We start from the raw sequence: 19,593 nt of genomic DNA, 5'->3' as shown, positions 1-19,593 counted from the left end.
AGACAAAATTAGAATCTCCAGGGGTAGGAACAAGAGTCTGTATTTTAGCTGAAACTGATACAGAATAGATTTGGGCCCTATGTCAGTCAAGACCTCATAATTGCAAGTGACAGACCTCTAATTCCATCTAACTTCAAGCCAAAGAGGAACCAGTTGACTCTAGGAACTGAAAAGTCCAATAAGATGACGGCTTCAGGCACAGCTGGATCCAGGTGCTCAGGCAATGTCATTCAGATTAGGGTTGAATAGTTTGATCTGTGAACTCTGTATTCATCTGCATTCCTTTTCACTCTTAAGCATAAAGCACTACAGGAAGTATGAGTAATAATAGTAGTGGAAGTAGTAATAATAGTAACAGTAGTGACAACAATAATGGAATTCTTACTTTGCTTCAGGCATAGCACTTTATCTATATTGTCTTGATTGATATTTACAATGATAATATAAGGTAGGAGTTATCTCCAAGGTATCTACAACTACCTTGTTGTAGTTCTCACTCTCTTATCCTTTCTCCTATGCACAGAAGTAAAAAATACTGAAAGAAAAATAATCATCAGAAGGTAGGAGAAGGACAGGAGGGTGTAGATCAGAAGGCAATTTTTTATGTGTGCTCATAAAATGTCCATATGCTCTTGGTTCTCTGTAGATTGTTTGGATGGGCCCAGAAGTTTGCATTTCGATTGTTCCCCCAGTTGATACAATTTATACCTCCTACAACAGTAGAACTTTTTCCAGTCCTTCATCACAGTTCACAGGAGATCTATGGAAGCCTTTGAATTCATGGACAACATGTGCAGCACAATTGCTGATCTTGTTCTAGAAAAGAAAGGCAGGGTAGGTGTCATCAACAAAAGGACATAGAAAATGATTCCAGGGTTGCCAGGGGGAGAAGACTAATAAAGTCTTTGTAGTCCAACTGATAGGAGCTGATAACTCCTGGATCAGTGGTCTCATTATAGGGACAAAACAAAAAAAAAAGAATATAATACATGGAAGCAAGATTTAATAGTCAAAAGGACATAAACCATGAAGATAGCATATTTTTGAGTTTGACGTGACAGCAATTCCCAGATTTCTTACTTAGACTGTCCTTAGAAATTCTGGTAGTGTGGGCCCCATGAACCATAACTCCTGATATTCCAACCTTGTGTTACTCTCGCCTTGGACACATGACTTGATTTTGTCAATGGGACATTAGCAAGGATAATGCAAATAGAGACTTGATATGTGCTTGCATGCTGGGGCTTGTTCTATTGGAACTCTTTCTTGAACTGCTACCTTGAGTCTGCCATGCTGTGAGGAATCTTAAGTTGACCACATTGGAGATAAATAAAGATATCCTTATGAACAGCCCCAACCAATCCCAGTCTCCCATCATTTTCCAGCTACATGTAGATTCATGGATGACCCCAAGCAAGATCAAAAGAATCACTCCGCAAACCCAGAGAATCTTGAAAAATTATGACCACCTCAGGTTTTGAGGTGGTTTGTTATGCAACTATCAGTAAATGAAACAAATATTAATGCTTTCTTTTAGTTGGTGATGTAATCCAGTGTTCTATTCATTGTGTTTCCCTCCCTTCCCTGGTTGCTAGGAATCTCGGATCTAAGTTTGTGTTCATTGCTCATTAGAATTTATGCTTTTCTCTTTCAGACTTTTGTCTTTTATATAAATTGATTGGTCTTGCCATATCTGTTGAACTGACTGACGTTACTCTTGCTGTATACATCCATTTGTTTTATTTTTTAGATTGCACATACAAGTGATATCATACAGTATTTATCTTTCTATCTGATTTATTTCATAAGCATAATATTCTGGAGGTTCATCCACATTGTTGCAGATGGCAGAATTTCACTCTTTTTTATGGCTAAGTAATAGTCCATTGTGTAGATACCAAATTTTTTGTCTGTTGAATACTTGAGGTGCTTCGATATCTTAGGTATTGTAAATATAGTCATGCTATGAACATGAGTTACATGCATCTTTTTAAATTCATGTTTTAATTTTTTCCAGTTAAATACCCAACTCTGCTCGATATTTAACTGGAAATACTGGTTTGCTGGGTCATATATGGTAGCTCTATTATTGATCTTTTGATGACTCTTACATACTGCTCTCCATAGTGGCTGCACCAATTTACATTATCAACAGCAGTATACTGGAGCCCCCTTTTATCTGCATCCTTGCCAGCATTTGTTGTTTGTAGACTTTTTGATGATAGCCATTCTGACAGGTATGAGATGGCATTTAATTGCTGTTTTGATTTGCATTTCTCTAGTAATTAGCGATGCAGAGCATCTTTGTGCCTGTTAGCCATCTGTATTTCATCTCTGAAAAAATATTTAGGTCTTCCTACCCTTGTTTTTTGATTGGGTTGTCTTTTTGATATTGAGTTGTATGAGCTGTTTACATATTTTGGATATAAACCCCTGGTTGGTCACATTATTTGCAAAAGCTTTCTCCCAGCTCATAGGTTGCCTTTTCATTTTGTTGATGGTTTCTTTTGCTGTGCACAGCTGTTATGTTTAGTTAAGTTGCGTATGTTTATTTTTGCTTTTATTTCTCTTGGCTAAAGAGACAGATCCAAAAATATATTGCTACAATTGATGTCCAAAAATATTCTGCCTGTGTTTTCTTCTAGAAGTTTTATGGTTTCAAGCCTTATGTTTACATCTTTAGTACATTTTGAGTTTATTTTTGTACGTGGTGTGAGGAAATACTCTAATCTCATTCCTTTGCATGTAGCTGTCTAGCTTTTCCAGCACCACACATTGAAGAATCTTTTCTCTGTGTTATATTCTTGCCACATTTGTCATACATTAATTGCCTACTGGTGTGTGGTTTTATGACTGAAATTATTCTTAAAATAGTCACATATAAAATTTAGTGACAGAAGAAATTGATGGGTAAGAAAAAAACAATAGTAACTTCTAATATGTATGAATTCTATAAAATATTAATATATTTTTTGAGTCAGGCCCTGTTCCAAAATACTTACATGGATCCAATTATTCTCTCAATAACTGTGTATAAGTACTGCTGTCTCCCATTTTACAGATGAAGAAACTGAGGCATAAAGTTTTTGTGGCTTGCCCATAGTCACACAGCTAGTAACTGACAGAGGTAGGGAACAGCTTAGGCCTGCCTAAACCAGAGTTCCCATTCATAGACACTATACAGCAAGAGCACTTCTTTTAGTTCTTTTTAAACTGTGTTTAACCTATTTTGTGTCTGTGAAATTTAAAAGAGAAGAGATTATCTTCCAAGTGCTTTTAAGTTAATAGTTGTCATCAAGTAGTTTTATAAATTTAAAAAAAAAAAAAGTGGAAACAAAGCCACTGTCACCTAAATTGGGTAAACATTGCATTCCAAAGAAAATTAATTTTCTCCAATTCAAAACAGAAATTCAAACCCCAGCTTCTGATGCCACAATTAGCATAGTTATCAAAGCTATTTCATTAACCTCATTTTGTCCTTTGATAGATGCACATGCTTTCAACTGTATGTCCTCAAAGAGAGGTATGGTACATTTGTAAGAGTCTATCACTGTTTCCAAAAAGTGCAACTATTGGAGAAATATATGGTCTTACTGGCTTTCTTGGTGTCTCAGATGGTAAAAAATCTGCCTGCAATGCAGGAGACCTGGGTTTGATCCCTGGGTAGAGAAGATCTCCTGGAGAAGGGAATGGCTACTCACTCCAGTATTCTTGCCTGGAGGATCCATGGACAGATGAGCCTGGTGGGCTACAGTCCATGGGGTCTCAAAGAGTTGGACATGACTGAACGACTAACACTCAACTCAGGGTCTTACTACATACAGCTGGTCCCCGGATGTACAATCAGTACATTCACACATCAGTTACCTCAGAGCACTCAAGAGCCATACATATACTTTGGTATGTGGACTGAACAAATGTCTCGAGTATTCTATTTGTCCTACTTTTTGGTTCATAGAACCATAATATCACCAACTTTGCCTGTAAAGTGGAGCTTATTAAATACTTTAAATGCTTTATTGAATTTAGATATCAGGCTTTTATTTTCAAGTGAGTGCAAAGTGGAGAGCAAGAGTATTGGTTCTAATGATCAATTATTTTGAAAATTAATTAAAACCACAAGGTTGAAAGAGTTACAAGGCATGCCAAATGTGGAACTCTTTTAGCCTCGGAAGGATGCCTTTCCTCTTAGCTGGTCAACTGGGATGGAAAATAACAAAGTTTTAAAATATATATTTCGGAACTTTCTCACTGAATTTTATATCTAAAAGGTAAACTATGAAAATTTTATAATTTTTGGTTTTTATATTTTGACTTGAACGTTTGGATCAATGGAATTATTTGATTTCTAACACGCAATGTAGGCAATATTAATGAGAGATTCAAAGTTACAGTTGTCAATGTAAATATAGATTCAGCCCTGGATTGTTATTTCCTTAAAGATAACTGTTGCCTTTTCAAGGGAGAGGTGTCTGCCGTAGACATTAACGTTCCTGTGTCCTTCATGTACATCCTGCCCAAAGGCGGGTGGCTGGTCAAATTTTGTGAGATGCTTTCTGTCTGAGTACCACTCTCTTGTCCATGAGACTGGTTTTCAGTACCCTCAAGGCAATTTGGAATTAAACGGCCCAAAAAGGTGCAAAGCTGCTCTGTTGTAATTAGTTCCTAGCAATGAGGTTCTCACAGAGCTGCTGAGTCTACAAAGCAGATTCTGCCCCTGCCAGAGCGCTGACATGGACCTGCCCTCCCTCCTGGCTTCCTCCAGGCTGTGTGTGAAAGCTCTCATTGCATAAGGACAGTGTACTTTTTTCCTCTCAAATTCTAAAGGACAAACATACTGACAAAATACTTTGGTAGAGCCCTGGTAAATGTTCACTCTTAATACAGTGTGAGAAGCAAGTCTTTGCTAACATAAACACAGCACTGATAAAATGCTAGCTCTAGAAGAGTCATAGCCCTATAGTGAATAATTCACAGGCTGGTCACCTCATAAATAATTGCTAATCTTCTGATGTGAGTGTGCGGATGGTGAGAAGGCGACTTTTCCCAATTTCCCTTTCTGCTGTTCATCATCTCTTCTTGCCTGTTTTCTTCCTGGCATCAATACTTCTTAAACTCCAGGGATACAGAGATGAAATTTTGTTTAGAAGCTGGTTTCTTCTTACCAAGGATAAGAGAATTCAAATGGAGAGTAAAACTATCCAGGCTGTATTTTTAAAGTATGCTTCACTCTTTATACTGGGAAGAGAAGTTTTCTCAGTTGGTGAGGAACAAATGCAGGAAAAGTTAAGTAATTCCCCAAGGTTGCCGACAGCTTTTGCTCCCATCCTAGAATTCAAACCACAACAAAGAGCCACTTCAAAGTTACCACACTACAGAGTTCTCAAATTTTAGTTAATAATAAGGTTTCTGCCTACCCTAAGTCCACTGGGTACCAGAGAATTTTTCTGAAAGTGGAAAAAAGAAATCACATTTTAAGTATATTCTTCCCCATGCCTCCAAAATATAATTTATAGTAAAATATAATATTTGAAGAGAAAAAACAAAGATAGCATCCCAGACTTGATTGCCTTTTTCTACATAGTTTTGGGAACTGGCAGCTTCATTCAGACTCAGAGAATCTGTTGAAACTGTGTGATATAAGTGAAGTCATTGACTGTTAGGGAACTTTTTCTTCTAAGATTATACCTGTTGTTTTCAGAGTAATGGGTTGAGAAGAGCTGGAGAGCTCATAAAATTACTGTTTGATATAACTTGGGAAAACTTCAAAGCTGGGCAAAATAATCCACATATGCAGATGCTCCTGAAATAATGGATGCTAAAATCATGAGAGTTTTAAATCATAAAGGCAAAAGTAATTAAATAAAAAGGTGACCAACAAATTTTAAAAAGGGTCAGGACGATATAAATAATTTCCTCCAGCTGCTAACTCACTCTCAGAAGAAGCAGATGCTATTTTTATCTCCAAAGGAAAAGCTTTTTTTTCTTCCTATAAACTCTTTTGTTTTAATCCTAAATTGAGTATTATGGCTTTGTCTGGGTTGAGTAGAAAGGAAAATAAAAACCTATGGACTGATCTCAAAACTCAGTTTTCCTTGTAAGGTCATTCCAGAATGAAAGTATTTCATCTGACCCATTAGAGTGTGTGGGCAGATTAGAAATCCAACCATTCTTTTGGAATTAAAGGCAAAGACGCTTTTGTTGAGCCACCCAGAGGGAAATAGACATTTCGGATGGTTTGGAACTGTGATGTAGACATAGTCATGGCTTATTTAATCCCCTTCTCTTCTTCCCACCAAAAACTCTCCAAGAACCCTTCCATGACCCCCACTTCCACCCCCAGCTCCTACCATCCCTGCTACAGGCCTAGAAAATTATAGCAGATAAGAATGGGGTCTGTTGTCACCAACTGCTGAGCTCAGGCTTGTTTTTCTTCTGCTTTTACTTGAAGGTTAGTGTAGGATGGACCCCAGATAGAGAACTCTTGGCTGTCCTGAGTTCAAGGACAGCTCCGCCAACGTTCCCCATGTCAAGAATAGGTAGGTACAAAGTCAGACTTCGATTGGTTTTTTTAAGTTGTTTTGGACATTTTCCGCAGTGAAACCAAACTGGGTTTTCTGCTTTATACCTATTTCTTGCAAGGGAAGAGCCTTTTTATAACTGGACATGTTTTGTGTTTTTTCTCCATGAAAATTTTAACTCTCTTTTGTATTATTTTTATAATATTTGTGAACATTGAACATTTATTTTTACCTTTTGTTGTTGTTGTTGATACTTCTCAGGTCAGATTTTTTATACTGTACTTACTTGTCAAAATAGATTCTCACATGCTATTTTTTGCTTTTTTTTAAAAAAGCCATCTAGGAATGTGTAAAGATAGAGCTTTAAATCCCAGTTCTTCCTCCTATTTGCTCTGTAATGTTGGTAAGTCACCATCTGAGCCTCCGTTTGTTATCTGGAGATAACAAACTGGGAAACCAAATATTATTTCTGACTTCGAGTGGTTGTTGGTATAATTCAGCTGCATAATCTGTTAAAGCTTCTGATGTGGGCCAAAGGTAGGAATGATTTATGCTTGATTCCCAATCATAGTTAAAAAGTAGCCATAGCAGTAATAGTCACTAACATTTATTGAGCATATAGTATGTTCCTGGCACTACATGCAGTATCTTATTTAATGTTCACAACCGATACTGTTACTCCTTCACCATGTATCATATTTTATTTTTGGCAGTCCTGTCCATGCTTCATTTATACCGAATTTCTTGTCTACTTAAATTTTGAAGTCTTTTTGCCTCTTGCATTTGCACCGATAGTGTTTTGACCCAAGGCCAGGACTTATCTCTTGTCTGTGAGATATCACTAGGTGTGGGGAGAGGCTCGGCCACACTTGAGCTTCCTGCCTGCAGTGTGGGAGACCTGGGTTCGATCCCTGGGTTGGGAAGATCCCCTGGAGAAGGGAAAGGTTACCCACTCCAATATTCTGGCCTGGATAATTCCATGGGGTCACAAAGAGTTGGACACGATTGAGCAACTCTCATTTTTCAACATCACTAGACTTGGCTCCCTGTTCAAGCTGGTCCAATTCCATCCACATTGTGACTACATGGCCACATATTCGCTCTACTTTTCAGCCTCGTGCCCCTCACAGATTAAGTGTAGCTTGTGAGGCACTGATAGAGCAGACCTCTTTCCAAGCCCATTCAGCCGCTCCTTTCTTCTGAGTGCGTCCTTTGGGGTCTCCACTAGCACTGGGGAGTAGATGTCACAGCATATTCCCACTGTCTGCAGTAGTTGTCTGTTAGAGACCTGGGGGCCCGTGAACCCACCATCTCTCCTTCCAGAGGAATCCACTGGCCCCATGAGAAACTGCATGCAGATGCACCCCCTCCCCGTGGGGGAGAGGGCCATCCTGACATCCCACTGGCTATTGTCCAGTCAGCCCAGATGGAGCTCCAACCCTAAACACTCAAAAAATGGTCAGACTAATGGATTTTCTTGGTCCCTAGAAAGAGCTCATTTCTGCTTTCTTCTTTCCCTCCTATTCTCTCAGTTCTTTCTTGCCCTCTCCTCCCTACCCCCCACACCCACTCTGAACCCATCCCCTCCCCAAACCCCCTAAAGGAGGAGCCTGATCTGCCCCCCTTGGTTTTCCCTCCCCAGAGTCTCTCTGCCTCTTGAGGCTGCAACAGCGTGAGACCACCTCCGCTCGGCCTCCCATGTAGCCTCAGCACCTCTCCTCCTCTCCGCTCCCGCCTTCACTTCCTCTTTGCACAATTCCTTTCCCCAGTGGCAGGTATAATTTGTTTCTCAACTCCAGGTGGATATTAATATTAGGGAACTGGGAAGAAAAGATCAGAATTCTCTGAAACACCCCAGATCATAAATTGTTATTAAAAGACTCCCAGTATATCCCCAATGTTGCTCCTGTACTTAACTCAATCTTAGAATTTTCAAAAAGAAAATTTAAGGAGAAACATAAGTCAGTTTAGTAATAGTCACAAAGAACTGTAGTCTAGACTGAATGCACAAATACTGGAAAATGTCTGGGGACATAACTAGGTGGGTTTTATATAATGTAACACTCTAGTAAGACTATATGGTCTACACAGAGGTGTGTATAGAAATTACCAATTTGAAATTTTATTTTTCTTTGAAAACCTGTTGTTTGGGGCAATAACACTCATTGATTGAGTATAAAAGATATGTGAATAACCTTAACAATTACTTTATTGGTAAGAAGAACACATCATTAGTAGCCAACAGGGTCATGAACAAGTATTTATAACATGGCCATAGCTACAACCAAAACTGGTTAGACTCTAAGTGCTTCTCTCCTCCTTGCCTGGTCCCAATTAAAAGAAATCTTGACTTTGACCTTCAACTCTGCATGTCTGCTTTTTCTGCTGTTGCTTTGTTCTTGACATCACTGGGTTCCTTTGAGGAGTAATGTATCTGTGTTAAATGTTAATCTTTTATTCGACTGAAGAGTTATAATGCTTGCCCCCATTTTTCTGATTCCTAAAATTCATCTTTCTCCGAATGTGAAATTCAGAAAAAAAAAATTACTTCCCCAAGAAATGCTGGAGCAATCTCCACATGGAAACAGTTATTGTAAGGACTACTGTTTTGCCCTGACTAGCAATATTTTCCCCCTCCTTTTTGAAACAGCACCCTGATTTTCAGTTGTGGAACTTCCCTAGCCCACTCTGGCTATCCAGCACCGGGGCTCCTGTCCCCACGTAGCAAACAGGGCTACCACTTTTTTTCTATTGGCTGCAGCCTTGTTGTTGACTTGAGTCCCTTGATAGGGGTAACTGGTGCCTTATTCAGAGCCACTTACTGATTATTAGATGTGGGTATGGCTTCAGTGAAGAGGTCAAAGAAAGAGTTAAGATACTTGATGTTGTGTCTACATGTTGACAAAATCAAGATTCTAGGAGTTTCATTGGTTCCTCTTCTTTCCAAACTCCCAGTTGTTTAATTATGACATCCTAATATGTTACTCCCTTGGACTGCAAGGAGATCCAACCAGTCCATCCTAAAGGAAATCAGTCCTGAATATTCATTGGAAGGACTGATGCTGAAGCTGAAACTCCAGTACTTTGGCCACCTGATACGAAGAGCTGACTCATTGGAAAAGACCCTGATGCTGGGAAAGATTGAGGGCAGGAGGAGAAGGGGATGACAGAGGATGAGATGGTTGGATGGCATCACCAACTCAATGGACATGGGTTTGGGTGAACTCTGGGAGTTGGTGGTGGACAGGGAGGCCTGGCATGCTGTGGTTCATGGGGTCACAAAGAGTTGGACACAACTGAGCAACTGAACTGAATATGTTACTAATTTTGTTTGTTAGCAATAATTACTTTGCTTGGAAATGAGGAAACTTAACTTATTCACTGGCAAAAAAAAAAAAAAGAACAGGCTCCAGACCTACTATCTTGACCCCAAAATGTTTGATCCAATGCCCCACATCATGTCCACTCAAGACATTAATTAGACTCCTTCTCTTGCTTTTGGGCTCCCACCTTTTTGCTGTGTAAATACATTGAAGTGAGCTTTCCAATAGTTGTCTGATTAGACTTCCAGGGTTTTGGTGTGAGATTTCAGAGAAAGTCCTTCAAATCACACAGGTTTGGTTCTGGATTACAGACTAACTTTTAGCCTAGGCAGTGGGGAATTTCCTCGGTCTTAGGACTGTGTCCTATGGAAAAATTTTCTTTGGTGCCCATAGTATTTTTTTCTATTAAATTTTTTAATTAGCCTATTAAATCTATGGATATCACCTTTTAAAAATCTAGATTTTCACATTCTTTTAAACAGATAAAAATATCAAGACATTCTGAGCCCATGTTGCTAAATGACAGTCCTTTCCGTGGATCGCACAGTATCCCCTGGGTCTGCCTTTACTCAGCGTTTTGCTTCTTTGTGTTTACCTGCCTGAACCCTGTTGACAACTGAGTTTGTAACATCTATCCAGCATGATCCAGGCCAGCTCAGTAGAAGACTAAGTTTTGAGGCTAAACCCTCATCTACAGTGTAATTCCCTTGTGGATCTAAAAGGATAGAGGAAACGAGTTGAGGGTAGAATTCAGAAATTCAGTCATCTAAACCCAAGTCACCTTTTACTCTTTTCTTATATCCAGCAGGTTATTGGTTAGAATAGACAATAATTGGTCAATACCGAGAAACAAATAAAGCAATAACAGCAACAAAAATACAGTGGCTCAAACCAAGCAGATGTTTCTTTAGCTTTGCTGAGATATTCCAGAGGCAGGCACATGGTCCACGCTGTAGGGAGCTCTTTTCTGAGAAACCATCTGAGCATCCAGCCTTGTTCTTCCTTCTCCATGTGGTTCTGCTAGCCTGTCCTATGATTTCTCACACACCTGGTTAAATGTGGCTTACATCCCAGGGCCAGTTCATGGGAAGGGGAAAGTGTAGAAGAAACCAGTTGCATTGAAGCAGGTGTCTCAAAGATATACTCACTATTTCTGATATAACTCCACATGGTCAGCTTAGTCACAAGTTGCTAGAAGCTTTGCTGACATTTCTGATTGGCAGCCATGTGACCTGCCAAGAATTGGTGAGATGTCAGTACTAACAGGAGGCAACAGAGCATGCGCACTGGAGGACAGTTGCTGTTCCCTGACTCAGCTGGCCTTTCAGAAGATACCAGAAAAAAGAATGGTCTTTCTTCTCAGAGACCACACACACACACACACTCACACACTCACACTCACAAACACACCTTCAAAACCACCGCAGCTAGGGATACATATTTATAAGCCCTGGATGTTTCTCCCTGTTTTGAATTCAGTAGCTAAACACGGTGAAATCATAAGGAAATGATCTTCCTATCAAATGTGGATTATAAACCAAATTGACTTCCACAATCTCTTTCCAGTTTTTCCCTCACTTGAGAGGTGAGACTTCTCACTTCACCAGCATAGAAGTTATGCATTTTCTGAAATGTTCAGAGTGGAATTCCTCCTAGACTTTTATCTTAAAAATACAACTGTCATGAAAGGAAACTAAACCTTATGCCATACGTCTGTTGGTCGACATGTGTGTGGGTGGGCATGTGTGGGGGGGACACGTGTGTATGTAGACTATGTGCCACAGGAAAGAGAAAATTATAGTTACACACTGATCTCCCCTCGTGAATTCTCCAAATCTTTGATCAAAGCTGCATAACAATTCGCTAGGTCCACGGGCATCCTCCTCCGATAAGAATTCTTGTGACTAAACACACGCGCACACACCATTTAGTTCTCAAAACTTTAAAACTATCCCCTAGGGCTTTAATTCCACTGAGAACTTTGTAAGAAACTGCATTTAATGCCAGAGTTTTAAGATGGCTCAAAGAACGTATTTATTTTCTATTCACAGGGAGCCATTGCTTTCCTGTTCTGTTTTTTGAAACTTTATGCTCGTCCCAGAAATCTCATTTGCGGAGTCCCAAGACATGAGGCAGATGAAACAATCACTGCTGTGATTAAAGCAGCGCTGTGTCAACTGGAGCTCTAATTACTGACCCTCCCTGTCACCTCACCCTAAAGTCCTTGAGGCCGCTCTGAGGAGCCCCCTGGCACCCTGTGAAAACTGCCTGAAAACCGTGCTTCATGGACCCTTTGCTCATGACTTGAGGTTCAAAAGTGGGAGAAAGAAGGCAAAGGAGGGGGGGAAAACATCCGGGAAAACATCTGCCATTTCTAGGTAATACCAGTGCAGTTTGCCAGTTCTATTAACTCAGTACCATAGGAAAACACCAGCCATATCACCCATCACAGGCACAAAGAGGTGGTGGGTTGGTCAGAGCCTCATGCAGTTTTTAGTGCCAGACATGCCAGCCACTCATGTAGTTGCAGCCCCCTTCTGACCTGCGTCCTTTCATAACGGGAAGCAGATGCTGTGTTGGGATCTGGCGGGATCCTCACAGCTTCCTGAATAAGAGAGTGTGGGAAGCTCAGTTTCCCCATCTGTAGGAGGGGCTAGGACTGCATCCCCTACACCAGCACCAGGGTTTCCCCAGGCTTCTTTGACATCACCGGAGAGGCCTCTCTGACCGTCCCGTTCAATAGCATCCCCGTGGCCAGGCATTCTCTGACCCTGTACTCTACTTTCTCTGTCCCCTTAGTTCTTACCACCACCTGATATCAGAAGCATTTGTTTTGTTTGTTTTTTTATTTGGCTGCACCAGGTCGTAGTTGCAACATGAGGGACCTTTAGTTGCGGCGTGCGAACTCTTAGTTGCGGCATGTGGGATTTAGTTCCATGACCACGGATCGAACCCTGGCCCCCTCTGATGGGAGCATGGCGTTTTAGCCACTGGACCACCAGGGAAGTCCCAAATGTATTTATTTGTTGATGGTTTCTCTCCTCAACTAGAATTCAGCTTCATGAGAGCAGAATCTTTCTCCGGTTCTGTTAGCAGCTGTCCCACCCCCACCCCCACTCCCTGGGATCTGGGAGAGTGTTTGGCATTCAGCAGGTGGGCAATAAAATGAGTTAGGTGTTGAATGAGTCATGAAATTGTTGCGAAAAATAAAAAATGTGTGTGAAATGCTCCACTGCACAGCTGGCGTCCGAAAGGGCCTCCGTACGAATTAGTTACTTGTACTGTTGTCAGTACCTACCACGTGGTAATGCCAAGATGGTGGTTGAGGTAATGGTCTCACCTGTTTCTTTGCCCTTTGCTGGATCTTCTTGATATGGTCCCCAAGTTACAAGAGAGATTCCCACAACACCGAGAGGCATGTGCAGATGGTGTAGCGTTTCACCTAGTCTAAACTTGGCACGTGAGGTGAAAACTCACATATAGTTTGAATTACCCTCGAACATCCCTTAGGTGGGGGTTTCCCCGGTGGCTCAGTGGTAAAAGAATATGCCTGCAATGCAGGAGACATGGATTCAGTCCCTGGGTTCGGAAGATCTCCTGGAAAAGGAAATGGCAACCTATTCCAATATTCTTGCCTAGGAAGTCCCCTGGACAGAGGAGCCTGATGGGCTGCAGTCCATGGGGTCACAAAGAGTGGGACTTGACCTAGCAACTAGACAACAACAACGGTTCCTTGGGAGGATCATTTCCACAAGGCCATCCCAGCTCAGTTTACCTCCAGCATCACCACAGATCAACGATTTGGGGGTTAAATATCACATGATGTATCTGGCTTGTGTTAGAGCCTATACTGTATCAAAAACAGTAATAAAAGTTGAAGTTATTATGTGAAACACTAGTCTGTATAAACATCAGGATGCTTCTCAGTAAAGTGAGATTCTCATAGGATGGGAAGTTCCTGGTTTCTGAGACCAAATATTAAACAATAATATATAATAATAGCTTCTCTGAGAGCTCAGTTGGTAAAGAATCCGCCTGCAATGCAGGAGACCCTGGTTCGACTCCTGGGTCTGGAAGATCCGCTGGAGAAGGGATAGGCTACCCACTCCAGTATTCTGGCCTAGAGAATTCCAAGGATTGTATAGTCCATGGGGTTGCAAAGAGTCGGACACGACTGAGTGACTGTCACTTTTCATATAATAATAATAATAAATAATTTATATGAAGATTCACATCTCTTCTAAGTCATCCTAGACATGCCCTTCTAGACTGGAAGACCAGCCAGAATTACTGTTGCTGTTTCTTTTCTGTGTTTCTTCTGCCTTGGTCTTTGTGTCTTTCTCCTCTGCCGTTCCTTCCACCCGTTTTCTTTTTTGTCACATATAACGTGGAAATGGAATGAGTTAGATGTGTGCATTTATAGAATCGGGAGCTGTAACCAAAACTGTTATGCCGAGAACATTTTCTAGTTGGGTGTTTCAAAACCTCTTACCCACCCTTCTTCATTTTACACTAGGCATGTAAGAAAGCTGGCTCTTGTCTAAAAGCACACAGTTAAGTTCTAGTAACAGAGTCCAGTTGAGAGGGTTTCTAATCCACTGACTTTCGCGTCTTATTCATCTGCCTTCTGATGTATCGCCTGTGACACTCTCCTTTCTCCCTCTTCCCCTCCTTAAACCAGCCTCCCCAGAACCGTGCAATTGCTTGAGCTCCTCTACTTCTTGGCTCAGGGGCCAAGGTGGCGCGCTTCTTTCTTGGCTCCCTCTTCAGCCTCTTGCCCGTCCACCCAGGAGTCAGGTGGATTTCCAAGAAGCCCCTGGAACACTGACTCATTGGTCTGTAGCCAGGCCAGTGCCTGCCTCCTCCATCCCTTGGCAGCTACTGTAATTCCTGGTGGGAAACATCATTCATGAGGCCTCTGGCACGGCAGTCCTGACAACATAGGGCATAAGCGTCTGATGCTTTGTTTGTGAGTCATGCTGAGAGAGGCAACTTCCTCACACAGAGATCAAGAACCAGGTCCAGACAGACAGCACGAATGGACGATGAGGAAGACTTAGAGACTCCGGCAGGATAAACAGAACTGCCTTTTTAAAATAATAAGTGTTCGCATAGTTCACATATAAACACCAGATTATTGGTGTAGATTAGATCGTGGCTCACAATGACCTCACATAGCACTTAACGCCCCAAGGAGGTTTTGATGCAGTGAGACATTATGCAGAACAACAGTTTGTGGCCAGAAAGCCACCAGGGTAAACTGGATCCTCCTCGTGTGATTCGATTGGAGTCATCGGACTCATTTCCCAACGACGAAGCTCACATTCACCGCCACCATCAGTCCCCCTGACCCTCCATCTCTCCCTCTGTGTCTCTCTCACAAATTCCATGTGCTTTGCAAAATTCTGCCAAGAAATGTATGCATCTCATTTCCTCTTTCTCTAGTTGTGGTCTTTTAAATACTCTGAAGGGCTGTGACTGTGGAGAAAATTGCAAGAGCCAAGGAGGAGGTGCCTTGAAGCAAAGGCTACGTTGTAGCAGTGATGTCTCTGTACTTCCCCAACCTCACTGGGTGGAGCTGCGTGTTAACTACTCCCTGCCTTTTGTCCCCAGAGTTCTCTTTCTTTTGATTCCTACAAGGGATTTCCAGTTTCTCTTCTCTCCTCCCTTCCCCATTATATTCACTGAGGTTGGGGGAAGAGGGCAAAGAGAGAAAACTGTCTAAAATGTCTAACTTCACAGCCCTTCCTTCAATGTTTTGGCTATTATCTCTAATGGCCTTTGAAGCTGAAAGCGGAGTTGAGTATATATTACTTTCTGCCTTTACGGTCTGACTGATGACATTTCATGTTTTAAAATAGTTTTGTTCCAATGATTTCTTCCCCTAGCAATGGATGGGAAAATCCTAATACATGAGGATATCGTATGATAAGTGGATAATAATCGGCAGGCATTTGGGTGGTGGACAAATCAACTGTGTGTTATTTTTAGAGTGTTCACGTGATATGATTCATCTTAAAAGCATTTCTGAGTGTTGGAACTATCTGAAACTATCCCCATGATTTACTGAAGTCATGGAGAACACATGTGACTCTTGTTTTGAAAATGACAACCTACGGATCCCATGGCTTTTTTCCTCCCCTTTTGGTTTCTTAGAGAATTGGTGGGCAAAACCAAAAGACCAATATAAATTCCCCCTGGTACCCTGCTGTCCATGTTCAAAGACTGGGAGTATTTGGTGTACATGATCTATGTACCAAGGTGATATTCTAAGAGAGACAAATTATGTTCAAACATCTGAAAGTCATCATTTCCATGCATATGCAGGCATTTTGAGAAAAATCTACAAGAGGATCAAACACAAGATTAAACCACATCTGTTTGGGTTTAAACGACGTTGTCTATGTAGTTCAAAGTTGTTTCCTTTTGTATTAAAAAAAAGAAAAGAAAGAAACCCTGCCCAGCTGTTTTTTATCTTAAATTTTTGCCTTTATCAAAGCAGTGTTTTCATTGGCTAGCCAGTGTTGTTTCTAGAAGTTGAACTAGTTAGGAAAGGGGGCTGAGAAAAAGAAAATATGCTTTATTCGTCTTGGTTCTGTCCCCGGAGTCTTTCCTTGGCACTCAGAGAAAACAAATACAAGAGTTTTGTTCAATTCTAAATAGAAATGCTGTATCTACTGTGTGTCATCATGTCATAAATTAGGTCGTCTTTCAGTTTATACCAGTAATTGATACAATCGATAGTGATAAGAAACGTGAAACAAATGAGTCCTCAAAGGCATGGATTATATAACAAGTACTGATTTGACTGCCTGAATGTTATGCGCTGTTGGATGGGAAAGCGGATGCTTTTGAAAGCTATTATCTCTTAGTAAACAGCCGTATTTAATAGAGATATGAGTGTAGAGTGATACTGCCCTAGCAGTGTGTTTCTTTCAGGCTTCTGATATATTCATTCATTTAACAAAATCACATCTGATTACAAAGTCCTCCTATTTTATGAGGAATAAGTAACCTCCACTTAGAAGCACCACTACGTGGGTTATTAGAATGAAACCTGAAAGCAAAAAATGAGTCAAGGGAATATGATATGACAAGCAAACCTTTCTAACCATTTGCTTAGCTGCTTTCTGGTGAGATGATTCTCCTGTAATTTCCAGCTGTTTTTAGCACTGTGACTGAACCACAAAATACAGACAGGTTTCCATATACAAATGGACTCTGTTGATCTTTCCTGTGTCAGTGACCAGCAGGTAACTTTAAGGAGCATATTATTACTGCAAAAAGAAGTTCCATTGTTTACAATCAGTTCTCCCTTAAACACACACAGAACTATTCTTTTTTGTTATTAAACAAACAGAGCTTTAAAGCCCTTGTCCCTAGTTTGTGTCAAAGAAGTGATTCCAGTTTCCCTCTGTTTTGATTGCCATAAAAGCATATTTTTGAGACTAAGTAAACAAATATTAAGTCCTAGGTATGAGTGCAAAATCTGCTCTACTTTCTTACTCATGGGGTTTTTATCTCCTTCTTTTTTAAATTTTTTTTCTTTTTTTCCCTTCTTGTTTCCTTAATACATTCAGAATGCTCAGTTAAACATAGTGCTTGGGCTCCAGAGTCATATTGCCTGATTTCCAAACTGAGTTTTGCCCCTTACCAGCTAAATAATTTTGGCTCCTTTACTATACTTTGCTCATGAGCAAAATGGAGAGCATCATAGTGCTAACTTCATTGAGTCACTGGAAGGATTAAATAAGAAAAGACATGTGAAGCGCTTACCAGAGTGTCTAGCTCATAGCGGTGCCCAAAAAAGAAGAAAAAAAAATCATCATTATTCCATTATTCTGCAGGTGGGTCTAAATCTTCTCTCTGCTCCTTATTCCCCACTCCTCTCACCTCATTGCTACCCAGTTAGCTGAGATCGTAAACCATGTTCCTCCATGGAACAGGCAGTTGAGAATATCTGGTCATTTCCATCATGAGATTGCTGGCAGTATTTACCCTCTCTCCTTAGCTCCTCCTCCTGGAAAAGCCACGCTCTTTCCTTCTGAAACTAACTCTCCCTCTTGAGAGAGAGCACGCGGGTTTGCCAAGTGTGAGCCAACAGCAGTAGCTCCTCCTGCCCCTTGCTCAGTGGGAAAGACCGTCCATAACCAAATGTGGCTGCTTGCGCTGATCCACAGAAAGGAGCTGATAGAATAGGGTGGTCAGTGGGTACCACCAAGTCTGAGTTCTTGATCCTGGCCCTTCTTGCCTCCTCTGAACCCTGACTCCACCATTTACCCTCCTTCTCCATCACATTTTCCCATGCCTCCCTCTTAGAAATCATTAAAATAACATCTTAATAGCCTCCTAACTATTGCCTTACCTCATCTTATTTCCTCCCACACCTGTTGCCAGGTTTATCTGGCACAGTCACTCCTGCTCAGAAACCTTCATAGCTCCTATTACAAAACAGGAGAAAAAAAAAAAAACCCCACAAATCCCCTCTCCTTGAGTAGCATTGACACCCCGACATTACCATAAGTAAAACAGATAGCCAGTGGGAATTTGCTGTCTGATGCAGGGAGCTCAATCTGGTGTTCCATGACAACCTAGAGGGTTGGGACAGAGTAGGGAGTGGGAGTGAGGTTCAAGATGGAGGGGACACATGGATACTTATGAATCATTCACGTTGTTGTACCGCAGAAACCAACACATTGAAAAGCAGTTATCTTCCAATTAAAAATAAATTTTAAAAAACCCACTCTTTTTAAAGCTGATAGAGGGAAATATCAGCAATCTTTATTGAGGGAGAGAAATTTAACTTTAAAAACTAGATAAAATTTGGGGTGCTTTCTGTGTGCCAGACACTGTGCTGCCCGTTTTCTCTCTTTTAACCTTCACAAGAATTGAATGCGATGAGTCTTCTCATTGCCACCATTTTGTGAAAAAAAAAAAAAAGGAAACTCAAGAGAGCTTAACCTTCCGTGAGGATGCATGGTGTGATGTGTTGCTATTTAATCACTGTGTGTGTGTTTCTTCCCACCACCCCTACCACCATGCTCACAAGTTCTTTGGCAACATGGAAAACATCCTAAATGCAGAGTGCATGTGTGCATGCTAAGTCATTCAGTCGTGTCTGACTCTCTGTGACCCCGTGCACTGTAGTCTGCCAGGCTCCTCTGTCCATGGGATTCTCCAGGCGAGAATATGAGAGTGGATTGCCATGCCAGAGTAGGTGCCTGATAAATTCCTTTTAAATCAAATAGGTCCACAGGTTTCAAACAAATCCTCAATGAGTCACAAAGGACAGCTGCATCAGTCCTCAGAGGACTTCTGATTTTCAAACCTTACATGACATCGAAACTTTTTGTCCTTAAAATATCTCCCCATGCCTCTTATTTGATCTTCAAAGCAACTGTACAATCCAAATCTGAATATTCCCATTTTGTGGATATGGAGAATCAAGTTCCACATGATTGTGTGATTTTCCAGGGTCATACAGGAAATCCCTGGCGGCTCAGTTGGTAAAGAATCCACCTGCAATGTGGGAGAACTGGGTCCGATCCCTGGGTTGGGAAGATCCTCTGGAAGAGAGCATGGCAGTCCATGGGGTTGCAAAGAGTCACACATGACTGAGCGACTAAGTACACACAGCAGGAAAATCACTAAACTAGGAAACAAACCCACGTTTCTCCCATCTTAAGTTTTCTTAAACTAAAGCTTTAAGTACACCTCTTTAAGATGCCTGGAACAGCAGCTCAGAGACT

General features: G+C 41.1%; 2 long non-coding RNA genes across 3 annotated transcripts in view; one reads left to right on the top strand and one right to left on the bottom strand.

Moving 5' to 3' along the window:
- Positions 1–19,593, top strand: part of LOC122425103 — a 207,789-nt gene that overhangs the window by 39,066 nt on the left and 149,130 nt on the right. The window lies entirely within an intron of this gene.
- On the bottom strand, positions 339–18,435 carry LOC122425107. Its single transcript, XR_006264700.1, has 3 exons — positions 17,621–18,435; positions 10,993–11,076; positions 339–816 (listed from the first exon to the last, which is right to left on the bottom strand). It is a non-coding gene; the product is annotated as an uncharacterized LOC122425107 (long non-coding RNA).

The sequence above is a fragment of the Cervus canadensis genome, chromosome 22, assembly GCF_019320065.1.
Source record: "Cervus canadensis isolate Bull #8, Minnesota chromosome 22, ASM1932006v1, whole genome shotgun sequence".
Classification (NCBI taxonomy): domain Eukaryota; kingdom Metazoa; phylum Chordata; class Mammalia; order Artiodactyla; family Cervidae; genus Cervus; species Cervus canadensis.
Note: the sequence above shows the minus strand (reverse complement) of the source record. Positions and strands in the feature narration are given on the sequence as shown.